This window comes from Heptranchias perlo, chromosome 9 (genome assembly GCF_035084215.1).
Source record: "Heptranchias perlo isolate sHepPer1 chromosome 9, sHepPer1.hap1, whole genome shotgun sequence".
Taxonomy (NCBI): domain Eukaryota; kingdom Metazoa; phylum Chordata; class Chondrichthyes; order Hexanchiformes; family Hexanchidae; genus Heptranchias; species Heptranchias perlo.
Window position 1 is genome coordinate 80738604 of NC_090333.1, and position 15324 is coordinate 80753927.

The window sequence follows — 15324 nt, forward strand, 5'->3', positions numbered from 1 at the left end:
TACAGGGGACTCGCTGGGAGTGTGTCAGTATTTACAGGGGACTCGCTGGGAGTGTGTCAGTATTTGCAGGGGACTCGCTGGGAGTGTGTCAGTATTTACAGGGGACTCGCTGGGAGTGTGTCTGTATTTACAGGGGACTCGCTGGGAGTGTGTCAGTATTTACGGGGGACTCGTTGGGAGTGTGTCAGGATTTACAGGGGACTCGCTGAGAGTGTGTCAGTATTTACAGGAGATTCGCTGGGAGTGTGTCAGTATTTGCAGGGGTCTCGCTGGGAGTTTGTCAGTATTTACAGGGGACTCGCTGGGAGTGTGTCAGTATTTACAGGAGATTCGCTGGGAGTGTGTCAGTATTTGCAGGGGTCTCGCTGGGAGTGTGTCAGTATTTACAGGAGATTCGCTGGGAGTGTGTCAGTATTTGCAGGGGTCTCGCTGGGAGTGTGTCAGTATTTACGGGGGACTCGCTGGGAGTGTGTCAGTATTTACAGGAGATTCGCTGGGAGTGTGTCAGTATTTGCAGGGGTCTCGCTGGGAGTGTGTCAGTATTTACAGGGGACTCGCTGGGAGTGTGTCAGTATTTACAGTGGACTCGCTGGGAGTGTGTCAGTATTTACAGGGGACTCACTGGGAGTGTGTCAGTATTTACAGGGGACTCGCTGGGAGTGTGTCAGTATTTACAGGGGACTCGCTGGGAGTGTGTCAGTATTTACAGGGGCCTCGCTGGGAGTGTGTCAGTATTTACAGGGGACTCGCTGGGAGTGTGTCAGTATTTACGGGGGACTAGCTGGGAGTGCGTCTGTATTTACAGGGGACTCGCTGGGAGTGTGTCAGTATTTACAGGGGACTCGCTGGGAGTGTGTCAGTATTTACGGGGGATTAGCTGGGAGCGTGTCAGTATTTACAGGGGATTCGCTGGGAGTGCGTCTTTATTTGAATGAGACTCTTTAGGAACGTGCCAGTGTTTCCGGGGACTCGCTGGGAGTGTGTCAGTATTTACAGGGGACTCGCTGGCAGTGTGTCAGTATTTACAGGGGAATCGTTGGAAGTGTGTCAGTATTTACAGGGGACTCGCTGGGATTGTGTCAGTATTTACAGGGGACTCGCTGGGAGTGTGCCAGTATTTACAGGGGACTCGCTGGGAGTGTGTCAGTATTTACAGGAGATTCGCTGGCAGTGTGTCTGTATTTACAGGGGTCTCGCTGGGAGTGTGTCAGTATTTACAGGGGTCTCGCTGGGAGTGTGTCAGTACTTACAGGGGACTCGCTGGGAGTGTGTCAGTATTTACAGGGGACTCTCTGGGAGTGTGTCAGTATTTACAGGGCACTCGCTGTGAGTGTGTCAGTGTTTACAGGGCACTCGCTGTGAGTGTGTCAGTGTTTACAGGGCACTCGCTGTGAGTGTGTCATTGTTTCCGGGGGACTCGCTGGGAGTATGTCTGTATTTAAAGTGGATTCGCTGGGAGTGTGTCAGTTTTTATGGGGGACTCGCTGGGAATGTGTCAGTGTTTACCGTAGACTCGCTGGGAGTGTGTCAGTTCTTCCTGGGGAATCGTTGGGAGTGTGTCAGTGTTTACAGGGGTCTCGCTGGGAGTGTGTCAGTATTTACAGGGAACTCGCTGGGAGTGTGTCAGTATTTACGGGGTACTCGCTGGGAGTGTGTCAGTATTTACAGGGGACTCGCTGGGAGTGTGTCAGTATTTACAGGGGACTCACTGGGAGTGTGTCAGTATTTACAGGGGACTCGCTGGGAGTGTGTCAGTATTTACAGGGAACTCGCTGGGAGTGTGTCAGTATTTACAGGGAACTCGCTGGGAGTGTGTCAGTATTTACGGGGTACTCACTGGGAGTGTGTCAGTATTTACAGGGGACTCACTGGGAGTGTGTCAGTATTTACAGGGGACTCACTGGGAGTGTGTCAGTATTTACAGCGGATTCACTATGAGTGTGTCAGTGTTTATGGCGGACTCAGTGGGAGTGTGTCAGTATTTACAGTGGACTCGCTGTGATTGTGTCAGTATTTACGGGGGATTAGCTGGGAGTGTGTCAGTATTTACAGGGGACTCGCTGGGAGTGTGTCAGTATTTACAGGAGATTCGCTGGGAGTGTGTCAGTATTTCCAGGAGATTCGCTGGGAGTGTGTCAGTATTTCCAGGAGATTCGCTGGGAGTGTTTCAGTATTTACAGCATGATTCGCTGTGAGTGTGTCAGTGTTTATGGCGGACTCATTGGGAGTGTGTCAGTATTTACAGGGGACTCGCTGGGAGTGTGTCAGTATTTACAGGGGACTCGCTGGGAGTGTGTCAGTATTTACAGGGGACTCGCTGGGGGTGTGTCAGTATTTACAGGGGACTCACTGGGAGTGTTTCAGTATTTACAGCATGACTCGCTGGGAGTGTGTCAGTGTTTAAAGGAGATTCGCTGGGAGTTTGTCAGTATTGACAGGGGACTCGCTGGGAGTGTGTCAGTATTTACAGTGGACTCGCTGGGAGTGCGTCGGTATTTACAGGGGACTCGCTGGGAGTGTTTCAGTATTTACAGCATGACTCGCTGGGAGTGCGTCTGTATTTACAGGGGACTCGCTGGGAGTGTGTCAGTATTTACAGGGGACTCGCTGGGAGTGTGTCAGTATTTACAGGGGACTCGCTGGGAGTGTGTCAGTATTTACAGCATGACTCGCTGTGAGTGTGTCAGTATTTACAGGGGACTCGCTGGGAGTGTGTCAGTATTTACAGCATGACTCGCTGTGAGTGTGTCAGTATTTACAGGGGACTCGCTGGGAGTGTGTCAGTATTTACAGCATGACTCGCTGGGAGTGCGTCTGTATTTACAGGGGACTCGCTGGGAGTGTGTCAGTATTTACAGCATGACTCGCTGGGAGTGCGTCTGTATTTACAGGGGACTCGCTGGGAGTGTGTCAGTATTTACAGGGGACTCGCTGGGAGTGTGTCAGTATTTACAGGGGACTCGCTGGGAGTGTGTCAGTATTTACAGCATGACTCGCTGTGAGTGTGTCAGTATTTACAGGGGACTCGCTGAGAGTGTGTCAGTATTTACGGGGGATTAGCTGGGAGCGTGTCAGTATTTACGGGGATTTGCTTGGAGTGATTCAGTTTTTACGGGGTACTAGCTGGGAGTGTGTCATTATTTACAGGGGACTCGCTGGGAGTGTGTCAGTATTTATGGCGGACTCATTGGGAGTATGTCAGTATTTAAAGGAGATTCGCTGGGAGTGTGTCAGTATTTACAGGGATTTGCTTGGAGTGATTCAGTTTTTATGGGGTACTGGCTGGGAGTGTGTCAGTATTTACAGGGGACACGCTGAGAGTGTGTCAGTATTTACGGGGGATTAGCTGGGAGCGTGTCAGTATTTACGGGGATTTGCTTGGAGTGATTCAGTTTTTACGGGGTACTAGCTGGGAGTGTGTCAGTATTTACAGGGGACACGCTGAGAGTGTGTCAGTATTTACAAGGGATTCGCTGGGAGTGCGTCTTTATTTGAATGAGACTCTTTAGGAACGTGCCAGTATTTCCGGGGACTCGCTGGGAGTGTGTCTGTATTTACAGGGGAATCGTTGGGAGTGTGTCAGTATTTACAGGGGACTCTCTGGGAGTGTGTCAGTATTTACAGGGGACTCTCTGGGAGTGTGTCAGTATTTACAGGGGACTCGCTGGGATTGTGTCAGTATTTACAGGGCACTCGCTGGGAGTGTGTCTGTATTTACAGGGGTCTCGCTGGGAGTGTGTCAGTATTTACAGGGGACTCTCTGGGAGTGTGTCAGTATTTACAGGGGACTCGCTGGGATTGTGTCAGTATTTACAGGGCACTCGCTGGGAGTGTGTCAGTATTTACAGGGGTCTCGCTGGGAATGTGTCAGTACTTACAGGGGACTCGCTGGGAGTGTGTCAGTATTTCCAGGGGACTCTCTGGGAGTGTGTCAGTATTTACAGGGGACTCGCTGGGATTGTGTCAGTATTTACAGGGGACTCGCTGGGAGTGTGTCAGTATTTACAGGGGACTCGCTGGGAGTGTGTCAGTATTTGCAGGGCACTCGCTGTGAGTGTGTCAGTGTTTACAGGGCACTCGCTGTGAGTGTGTCAGTTTTTCCGGGGGACTCGCTGGGAGTGTGTCAGTATTTACAGGGGACTCGCTGGGAGTGTGTCAGTATTTACAGGGGACTCGCTGGGAGTGTGTCAGTATTTACAGTGGACTCGCTGGGAGTGTGTCAGTATTTACAGGGGACTCGCTGGGAGTGTGTCAGGATTTACAGGGCACTCGCTGGGAGTGTCTCAGTATTTACAGGGGACTCGCTGGGAGTGTGTCAGTATTTACAGGGTACTCGCTGGGAGTGTGTCAGTATTTACAGGGGACTCGCTGGGAGTGTGTCAGTATTTACAGGGGACTCGCTGGGAGTGTGTCAGTATTTACAGGGGACTCGCTGGGAGTGTGTCAGTATTTACAGGGGCCTCGCTGGGAGTGTGTCAGTTTTTATGGGGGACTCGCTGGGAGTGTGTCAGTTTTTCCTGGGGAATCGTTGGGAGTGTGTCAATATTTGCAGGGGACTCGGTGGGAGTGTGTCAGTATTTACAGGGAACTCGCTGGGAGTGTGTCAGTTTTTCCTGGGGACTCGCTGGGAGTGTGTCAGTATTTGCAGGGGACTCGGTGTGAGTGTGTCAATATTTACAGGGGTCTCGCTGGGAGTGTGTCAGTATTTACAGGGAACTCGCTGGGAGTGTGTCAGTATTTACAGGGGATTCACTATGAGTGTGTCAGTGTTTATGGCGGACTCAGTGGGAGTGTGTCAGTATTTACGGGGGACTCACTGGGAGTGTGTCAGTATTTACAGGGGACTCGCTGGGAGTGTGTCAGTATTTACAGCGGATTCACTATGAGTGTGTCAGTGTTTATGGCGGACTCAGTGGGAGTGTGTCAGTATTGACAGGGGATTAGCTGGGAGCGTGTCAGAATTTACAGGGCATTCGCTGGGAGTGCGTAATTATTTAAATGAGACTCTTTGGGAACGTGACAGTATTTACAGTGGACTCGCTGGGGGTGTGTCAGTATTTACAGGCGATTCGCTGGGAGTGTGTCAGTATTTACTGGGGATTCGCTGGGGGTGTGTCAGTATTTACTGGGGATTCGCTGGGGGTGTGTCAGTATTTACAGGGGACTCGCTGGGAGTGTGTCAGTATTTACAGGGGAATCGTTGGGGGTGTGTCAGTATTTACTGGGGATTCGCTGGGAGTGTGTCAGTATTTACTGGGGAATCGCTGGGGGTGTGTCAGTATTTACTGGGGATTCGCTGGGAGTGTGTCAGTATTTACAGGGGACTCGCTGGGAGTGTCTCAGTGTTTACAGGGGACTCGCTGAGAGTGTGTCAGTATTTACAGGGGACTCGCTGGGAGTGTGTCCGTATTTACAGGGGACTCGCTGAGAGTGTGTCAGTATTTACAGGGGACTCGCTGGGAGTGTGTCAGTATTTACAGGGGACTCGCTGGGAGTGTGTCAGTATTTACAGGGGACTCGCTGGGAGTGTGTCAGGATTTACAGGGCACTCGCTGGGAGTGTCTCAGTATTTACAGGGGACTCGCTGGGAGTGTGTCAGTATTTACAGGGGACTCGCTGGGAGTGTGTCAGTGTTTACGGGGGACTCGCTGGGTGTGTCTCAGTATTTACAGGGGACTCGCTGGGAGTGTGTCCGTATTTACAGGGGACTCGCTGAGAGTGTGTCAGTATTTACAGGGGACTCGCTGGGAGTGTGTCAGTATTTACAGGGGACTCGCTGGGAGTGTGTCAGGATTTACAGGGCACTCGCTGGGAGTGTCTCAGTATTTACAGGGGACTCGCTGGGAGTGTGTCAGTATTTACAGGGGACTCGCTGGGAGTGTGTCAGTGTTTACGGGGGACTCGCTGGGAGTGTGTCAGTATTTACAGGGGACTCGCTGGGAGTGTGTCAGTATTTACAGGGGACTCGCTGGGAGTGTGTCAGTATTTACAGTGGACTCGCGGGGAGTGTGTCAGTATTTACAGGGGACTCGCTGGGAGTGTGTCAGTATTTACAGGGCACTCGCTGGGAGTGTCTCAGTATTTACAGGGGACTCGCTGGGAGTGTGTCAGTATTTACAGGGTACTCGCTGGGAGTGTGTCAGTATTTACAGGGTACTCGCTGGGAGTGTGTCAGTATTTACAGGGGACTCGCTGGGAGTGTGTCAGTATTTACAGGGGACTCGCTGGGAGTGTGTCAGTATTTACAGGGGACTCGCTGGGAGTGTGTCAGTATTTACAGGGGACTCGCTGGGAGTGTGTCAGTATTTACAGGGGACTCGCTGGGAGTGTGTCAGTATTTACAGGGGACTCGCTGAGGGTGTGTCAGTATTCACAGGGGATTCGCTGGGAGTGTGTCAGTATTTACAGTGGACTCGCTGGGAGTGTGTCAGTATTTACAGGGGATTCGCTGGGAGTGTGTCAGTATTTACAGGGGACTCGCTGGGAGTGTGTCAGTATTTACAGGGGACTCGCTGGGAGTGTGTCAGTATTTACAGGGGACTCGCTGGGAGTGTGTCAGTATTTACAGGGGACTCGCTGGGAGTGTGTCAGTATTTACGGGGGACTCGCTGGGAGTGTGTCAGTATTTACAGGGGACTCGCTGGGAGTGTGTCAGTATTTACAGGGGACTCGCTGGGAGTGTGTCAGTATTTACGGGGGACTCGCTGGGAGTGTGTCAGTATTTACAGGGGACTCGCTGGGAGTGTGTCAGTATTTACAGGGGACTCGCTGGGAGTGTGTCAGTATTTCCGGGGGACTCGCTGGGGGTGTGTCAGTATTTCCAGGGGCCTCGCTGGGAGTGTGTCAGTATTTACAGGGGACTCGCTGGGAGTGTGTCAGTATTTACAGGGGCCTCGCTGGGAGTGTGTCAGTATTTACAGGGGACTCGCTGGGAGTGTGTCAGTATTTACAGGGGACTCGCTGGGAGTGTGTCAGTATTTACAGGGGACTCGCTGGGAGTGTGTCAGTATTTACAGGGGACTCGATGGGAGTGTGTCAGTATTTACGGGGGACTCGCTGGGAGTGTGTCAGTATTTACAGGGGACTCGCTGGGAGTGTGTCAGTATTTACGGGGGACTCGCTGGGAGTGTGTCAGTATTTACAGTGGACTCGCTGGGAGTGTGTCAGTATTTACGGGGGACTCGCTGGGAGTGTGTCAGTATTTACAGGGGACTCGCTGGGAGTGTGTCAGTATTTACGGTGGACTCGCTGGGAGTGTGTCAGTATTTACAGGGGACTCGCTGGGAGTGTGTCAGTATTTACTGGGATTCGCTGGGAGTGTGTCAGTATTTACAGTGGACTCGCTGGGAGTGTGTCAGTATTTACAGGGGACTCGCTGGGAGTGTGTCAGTATTTACAGGGGACTCGCTGGGTGTGTGTCAGTATTTACGAGGGACTGGCTGGGAGTGTGTCAGTATTTACGGGGGACTCGCTGGGAGTGTGTCAGTATTTGAAGGGGACTTGCTGAGAGTGTTTTCGTGTTTACCGGGGACTCGCTGGGCTTGTGTCAGTGTTTACAGGGGACTCGCTGGGAGTGTGTCAGTAATTACGGGGGACTGGCTGGGAGTGTGTCAGTATTTACAGGGGGTTCGCTGGGAGAGTGTCAGTATTTACAGGGCACTCGCTGGGAGTGTGTCAGTATTTACAGGGGACTCGCTGGTAACGTGTCAGTATTTACACGGGATTCGCTGGAAGTCTATTATTATTTGCAGAGGTCTCGCTGGGAGTGTGTCAGTAATTAAAGGGGACTCGCTGGGAGTGTGTCAGTATTTCCAGGTGATGCGCTGGGAGTGTGTTAGTATTTACACGGGGCTCGCTGGGACTGTGTCTGTGTTTGCAGTGGACTCGCTGGTCGTGTGTCACTATTTACAGGGTGTTTCTGGGAATGTGTCAGTATTTACAAGCGTCTCGCTAGGAGTGTGTCAGTATTTACAGGGGACTCGCTGTGGGTGTGTCAGTATTTCCAGGGGTCTCGCTGTGGGTGTGTCAGTATTTACAGGGGACTCGCTGTGGGTGTGTCAGTATTTCCAGGGGACTCGCTGTGGGTGTGTCAGTATTTCCAGGGGTCTCGCTGTGGGTGTGTCAGTATTAACAGGGGATTCGTTGGGAGTGTGTCAGTATTTACAGGGGACTCGCTGGGGGTGTGTCAGTGTTGAACGGGGACTCGTTGGGAGTGTGTCATTATTTACAGGGCACTCGCTGGGAGTGTGTGAGTGTTTAAAGGGGACTCGCTGGGAGTGTGTCAGTGTTTCCAGGGGACTCGCTGGGAGTGTGTCAGTATTTAAAGGGGACTCGCTGAGAGTGTGTCAGTATTTACAGGGGACTCGCTGGGAGTGTTTCATATTTAAAGGGCACTCGCTGAGAGTGTGTCAGTCTTTACGGGGGACTCGCTGGGACTGTGTCAGTATTTAAAGGGGACTTGCTGAGAGTGTGTCAGTATTTACAGGGGACTCGCTGGGAGTGTGTAAGTATTTACAGGGGACTCGGTGGGAGTGTGTCAGTATTTAAAGGGGACTCGCTGAGAGTGTGTCAGTATTTACAGGGGACTCGCTGGGAGTGTGTCAGTATTTACAAGGGACTCGCTGGGAGTGTGTCAGTATTTACAGGGGACTCGCTGTGGGTGTGTCAGTATTTACAGGGGTCTTGCTGTGGGTGTGTCAGTATTAACAGGAGATTCGTTGTGAGTGTGTCAGTATTTCCAGGGGATTCTCTGTGAGTGTGTCAGTATTTACTTGGGACTCGCTGGGAGTGTGTCAGTATTTACAGGGCACTCGCTGGGAGTGCGTCAGTATTTACGGGGGACTGGCTGGGAGTGTGTCAGTATTTACGGGGGACTGGCTGGGAGTGTGTCAGTATTTACGGGGGACTCGCTGGGAGTGTGTCAGTAATTACGGGGGACTGGCTGGGAGTGTGTCAGTATTTACAGGGGACTCGCTGGGAGTGTTTCAGTATTAGCAGGGGACTCGCTGCGAGTATGTCAGTATTTACAGTGGATTCGTTGGGAGTGTGTCACTATTTACAGGGCACTCGCTGGGATTGTGTCAGTATTTACGGGGGACTGGCTGGGAGTGTTTCAGTGTTTACTGGGGACTCATTGTGAGTGTGACAGTATTTACAGGGGACTCGCTGGGAGTGTGTCAGTATTTACAGGGGACTCATTGGGAGTGTGTCAGTATTTACGGTGGACTCGCTGGCAGTGTGTCAGTATTTACAGGGGACTCGCTGGGAGTGTGTCAGTATTTACCGGGGACTCGTTGGGACTGTGTCAGTGTTTGCAGGGGACTCGCTGGAAGTGTGTCAGTATTTACAGGGGACTCGCTGGGACTGTGTCAGTGTTTGCAGGGGACTCGCTGGAAGTGTGTCCGTATTTACAGGGGACTCGCTGGGAGTGTGTCAGTATTTACGGTGGACTCGCTGGCAGTGTGTCAGTATTTACAGGGGACTCACTGGGAGTGTGTCAGTATTTACCAGGGACTCGTTGGGAGTGTGTCAGTATTTACCAGGGACTCGTTGGGAGAGTGTCACTATTGACAGGGGACTCGCTGGGAGTGTGTCAGTATTTACAGGGGACTCGCTGGGAGTGTGTCAGTATTTACCAGGGACTCGTTGGGAGAGTGTCACTATTGACAGGGGACTCGCTGGGACTGTGTCAGTGTTTACAGGGGACTCGCTGGAAGTTTGTCAGTATTTACAGGGGACTCGCTGGGAGTGTGTCAGTATTTACGGTTTACTCGCTGGGAGTGTGTCAGTATTTACAGGGGACTCGCTGGGAGTGTGTCAGTATTTACAGGGGACTCGCTGGGAGTGTGTCAGTATTTACAGGGGATTCGCTGGGAGTGTGTCAGTATTTACGGGGGACTCGCTGGGAGTGTGTCAGTATTTACAGGGGACTCGCTGGGAGTGTGTCAGTATTTACAGGGGACTCGCTGGGAGTGTGTCAGTATTTACAGGGGACTCGCTGGGAGTGTGTCAGTATTTACAGGGGACTCGTTGGGGGTGTGTCTGTATTTACAGGGGATTCGCTGGGAGTGTGTCAGTATTTACGGGGGACTCGCTGGGAGTGTGTCAGTATTTACAGGGGACTCGCTGGGAGTGTGTCAGTATTTACAGTGGACTCGCTTGGGGTGTGTCAGTATTTACAGTGGACTCGCTGGGGGTGTGTCAGTACTTCCAGGGGTCTCGCTGTGGGTGTGTCAGTATTTACAGGGGACTCGCTGTGGGTGTGTCAGTATTTCCAGGGGACTCGCTGTGGGTGTGTCAGTATTTCCAGGGGTCTCGCTGTGGGTGTGTCAGTATTAACAGGGGATTCGTTGGGAGTGTGTCAGTATTTACAGGGGACTTGCTGGGGGTGTGTCAGTGTTGAACGGGGACTCGTTGGGATTGTGTCATTATTTACAGGGGACTCGCTGGGGGTGTGTCAGTGTTGAACGGGGACTCGTTGGGAGTGTGTCATTATTTACAGGGCACTCGCTGAGAGTGTGTTAGTGTTTAAAGGGGACTCGCTGGGAGTGTGTCAGTGTTTACAGGGGACTCGCTGGGAGTGTGTCAGTATTTAAAGGGGACTCGCTGAGAGTGTGTCAGTATTTACAGGGGACTCGCTGGGAGTGTTTCAGTATTTCAAGGGCACTCGCTGAGAATGTGTCAGTCTTTACGGGGGACTCGCTGGGACTGTGTCAGTATTTAAAGGGGACTTGCTGAGAGTGTGTCAGTATTTACAGGGGACTCTCTGGGAGTGTGTAAGTATTTACAGGGGACTCGCTGGGAGTGTGTCAGTATTTACAGGGGACTCGCTGTGGGTGTGTCAGTATTTACAGGGGTCTTGCTGTAGGTGTGTCAGTATTAACAGGAGATTCGTTGTGAGTGTGTCAGTATTTCCAGGGGATTCTCTGTGAGTGTGTCAGTATTTACTTGGGACTCGCTGGGAGTGTGTCAGTATTTACAGGGCACTCGCTGGGAGTGCGTCAGTATTTACGGGGGACTGGCTGGGAGTGTGCCAGTATTTACGGGGGACTGGCTGGGAGTGTGTCAGTGTTTACGGGGGACTCGCTGGGAGTGTGTCAGTAATTACGGGGGACTGGCTGGGAGTGTGTCAGTATTTACAGGGGACTCGCTGGGAGTGTTTCAGTATTAGCAGGGGACTCGCTGCGAGTATGTCAGTATTTACAGTGGATTCGTTGGGAGTGTGTCACTATTTACAGGGCACTCGCTGGGATTGTGTCAGTATTTACGGGGGACTGGCTGGGAGTGTTTCAGTGTTTACTGGGGACTCATTGTGAGTGTGACAGTATTTACAGGGGACTCGCTGGGAGTGTGTCAGTATTTACAGGGGACTCGCTGGGAGTGTGTCAGTATTTATGGGGATCTCGCTGGGATTGTGTCAGTATTCACGGTTGGTTTCGCTGGGAGTGTGTCAGTATTTACAGGGGACACGCTGAGAGTGTGTCAGTATTTACGGGGGATTAGCTGGGAGCGTGTCAGTATTTGCAGGGGATTCGCTGGGAGTGCGTCTTTATTTGAATGAGACTCGTTAGGAACGTTTCAGTATTTACGGGGACTCGCTGGGAGTGTGTCTGTATTTACAGGAAATTCGCTGGGATTGTGTCTGTATTTACAGGGGTCCCGCTGGGAGTGTGTCAGTATTTACAGGGGACTCGCTGGGAGTGTGTCAGTATTTACAGGAGATTCGCTGGGAGTGTGTCAGTGTTTGCAGGGCACTCGCTGGGAGTGTGTCAGTTTTTATGGGTGTCTCGCTGGGAATGTGTCAGTGTTTACCGGAGACTCGCTGGGAGTGTGTCAGTTTTTCCTGGGGAATCGTTGGGAGTTTGTCAATATTTACAGGGGTCTCGCTGGAAGTGTGTCAGTATTTACAGGGAACTCGCTGGGAGTGTGTCAGGATTTACGGGGTACTCACTGGGAGTGTGTCAGTGTTTACCGGGGACTCGCTGGGAGTGTGTCAGTATTTACAGGGGACTCGCTGGGAGTGTGTCAGTATTTACGGGGGACTCGCTGGGAGTGTGTCAGTATTTACAGGGGGTTCGCTGGGAGTGTGTCAGTATTTACGGGGGACTCGCTGGGAGTGTGTCAGTATTTACAGGGGGTTCGCTGGGAGTGTGTCAGTATTTACAGGGGACTCGCTGGGAGTGTGTCAGTATTTACAGGGCACTCGCTGGGAGTGTGTCAGTATTTACAGGGGACTCGCTGGGAGTGTGTCAGTATTTACAGGGGATTCGCTGGGGGTGTGTCAGTATTTACAGGGCACTCGCTGGGAGTGTGTCAGTATTTACAGGGGATTCGCTGGGAGTGTGTCAGTATTTACAGGGAACTCGCTGGGAGTGTGTCAGTATTTACGGGGTACTCACTGGGAGTGTGTCAGTGTTTACCGGGGACTCGCTGGGAGTGTGTCAGTATTTACAGGGCACTTGCTGGGAGTGTGTCAGTATTTACAGGGGACTCGCTGGGAGTGTGTCAGTATTTACAGGGGACTCGCTGGGAGTGTGTCAGTATTTACGGGGGACTCACTGGGAGTGTGTCAGCATTTACGGGGGACTCGCTGGGAGTGTGTCAGTATTTACAGGGAACTCGCTGGGAGTGTGTCAGTATTTACGGGGGACTCGCTGGGAGTGTGTCAGTATTTACAGGGGGTTCGCTGGGAGTGTGTCAGTATTTACGGGGGACTCGCTGGGAGTGTGTCAGTATTTACAGGGAACTCGCTGGGAGTGTGTCAGTATTTACGGGAGACTCGCTGGGAGTGTGTCAGTATTTACAGGGGACTCGCTGGGAGTGTGTCAGTATTTACAGGGGACTCGCTGGGAGTGTGTCAGTATTTACAGGGGGTTCGCTGGGAGTGTGTCAGTATTTACGGGGGACTCGCTGGGAGTGTGTCAGTATTTACAGGGGGTTCGCTGGGAGTGTGTCAGTATTTACAGGGCACTCGCTGGGAGTGTGTCAGTATTTACAGGGGATTCGCTGGGGGTGTGTCAGTATTTACAGGGCACTCGCTGGGAGTGTGTCAGTATTTACAGGGGACTCGCTGGGAGTGTGTCAGTATTTACAGGGGATTCGCTGGGAGTGTGTCAGTATTTACGGGGGACTCGCTGGGAGTGTGTCAGGATTTACAGGGGATTCGCTGGGAGTGTGTCAGTATTTACGGGGGACTCGCTGGGAGTGTGTCAGTGTTTACAGGGGACTCACTGGGAGTGTGTCAGTGTTTACAGGGGACTCACTGGGAGTGTGTCAGTATTTACAGGGGACTCGCTGGGAGTGTGTCAGTATTTACAGGGGACTCGCTGGGAGTGTGTCAGTATTTACAGTGGACTCGCTGGTAGTGTGTCAGTATTTACAGTGGACTCGCTGGGTGTGTGTCAGTATTTACAGGGGACTCGCTGGGAGTGTGTCAGTATTTACAGGGGACTCGCTGGGAGTGTGTCAGTATTTACAGGGGACTCGCTGGGAGTGTGTCAGTATTTACAGGGGACTCGCTGGGAGTGTGTCAGTATTTACAGGGGACTCGCTGGGAGTGTGTCAGTATTTAAGGTGGACTCGCTGGGAGTGTGTCAGTATTTACAGGGGACTCGCTGGGAGTGTGTCAGTATTTACAGGGGATTCGCTGGGAGTGTGTCAGTATTTACGGGGGACTCGCTGGGAGTGTGTGAGTATTTACAGGGGATTCGCTGGGAGTGTGTCAGTATTTACGGGGGACTCGCTGGGAGTGTGTCAGTGTTTACAGGGGACTCACTGGGAGTGTGTCAGTGTTTACAGGGGACTCACTGGGAGTGTGTCAGTATTTACAGGGGACTCGCTGGGAGTGTGTCAGTATTTACAGGGGACTCGCTGGGAGTGTGTCAGTATTTACAGTGGACTCGCTGGTAGTGTGTCAGTATTTACAGTGGACTCGCTGGGTGTGTGTCAGTATTTACAGGGGACTCGCTGGGAGTGTGTCAGTATTTACAGGGGACTCGCTGGGAGTGTGTCAGTATTTACAGGGGACTCGCTGGGAGTGTGTCAGTATTTACAGGGGACTCGCTGGGAGTGTGTCAGTATTTACAGGGGACTCGCTGGGAGTGTGTCAGTATTTACAGGGGACTCGCTGGGAGTGTGTCAGTATTTAAGGTGGACTCGCTGGGAGTGTGTCAGTATTTACAGGGGACTCACTGGGAGTGTGTCAGTATTTACAGGGGACAAACTGGGAGTGTGTCAGTATTTACAGGGGACTCACTGGGAGTGTGTCAGTATTTACAGGGGACTCACTGGGAGTGTGTCAGTGTTTACAGGGGACACACTGGGAGTGTGTCAGTATTTACAGGGGACTCGCTGGGAGTGTGTCAGTATTTACAGGGGACTCGCTGGGAGTGTGTCAGTATTTACAGGGGACTCGCTGGGAGTGTGTCAGTATTTACAGGGGACTCGCTGGTAGTGTGTCAGTATTTACAGGGGACTCGCTGGGAGTGTGTCAGTATTTACAGGGGACTCGCTGGGAGTGTGTCAGTATTTACAGGGGACTCGCTGGGAGTGTGTAAGTATTTACAGGGGACTCGCTGGGAGTGTGTCAGTATTTACAGGGGACTCGCTGGGAGTGTGTCAGTATTTACAGTGGACTCGCTTGGGGTGTGTCAGTATTTACAGGGGACTCGCTGGGATTGTGTCAGTATTTAAAGGGGACACGCTGGGAGTGTGTCAGTATTTACAGGGGACTCGCTAGAGTGTGTCAGTATTTACAGGGGACTCGCTGGGATTGTGTCAGTATTTCAAGGGGACACGCTGGGAGTGTGTCAGTATTTACAGGGGACTCGCTGGGATTGTGTCAGTATTTACAGGGGACACGCTGGGAGTGTGTCAGTATTTACAGGGGACTCACTGGGAGTGTGTCAGTATTTACAGGGGACTCGCTGGGAGTGTGTCAGTATTTACAGGGGACTCACTGGGAGTGTGTCAGTATTTACAGGGGACTCGCTGGGATTGTGTCAGTATTGACAGTGGACTCGCTGGGAGTGTGTCAGTATTTACAGGGGACTCACTGGGAGTGTGTCAGTATTTACAGGAGACTCACTGGGAGTGTGTCAGTATTTACAGGGGACTCGCTGGGATTGTGTCAGTATTGACAGTGGACTCGCTGGGAGTGTGTCAGTATTTACAGGGGACTCGCTGGGATTGTGTCAGTATTTACAGGGGACTCGCTGGGAGTGTGTCAGTATTTACGGGGGACTCGCTGGGAGTGTGTCAGTATTTACAGGGGGTTCGCTGGGAGTGTGTCAGTATTTACAGGGCACTCGCTGGGAGTGTGTCAGT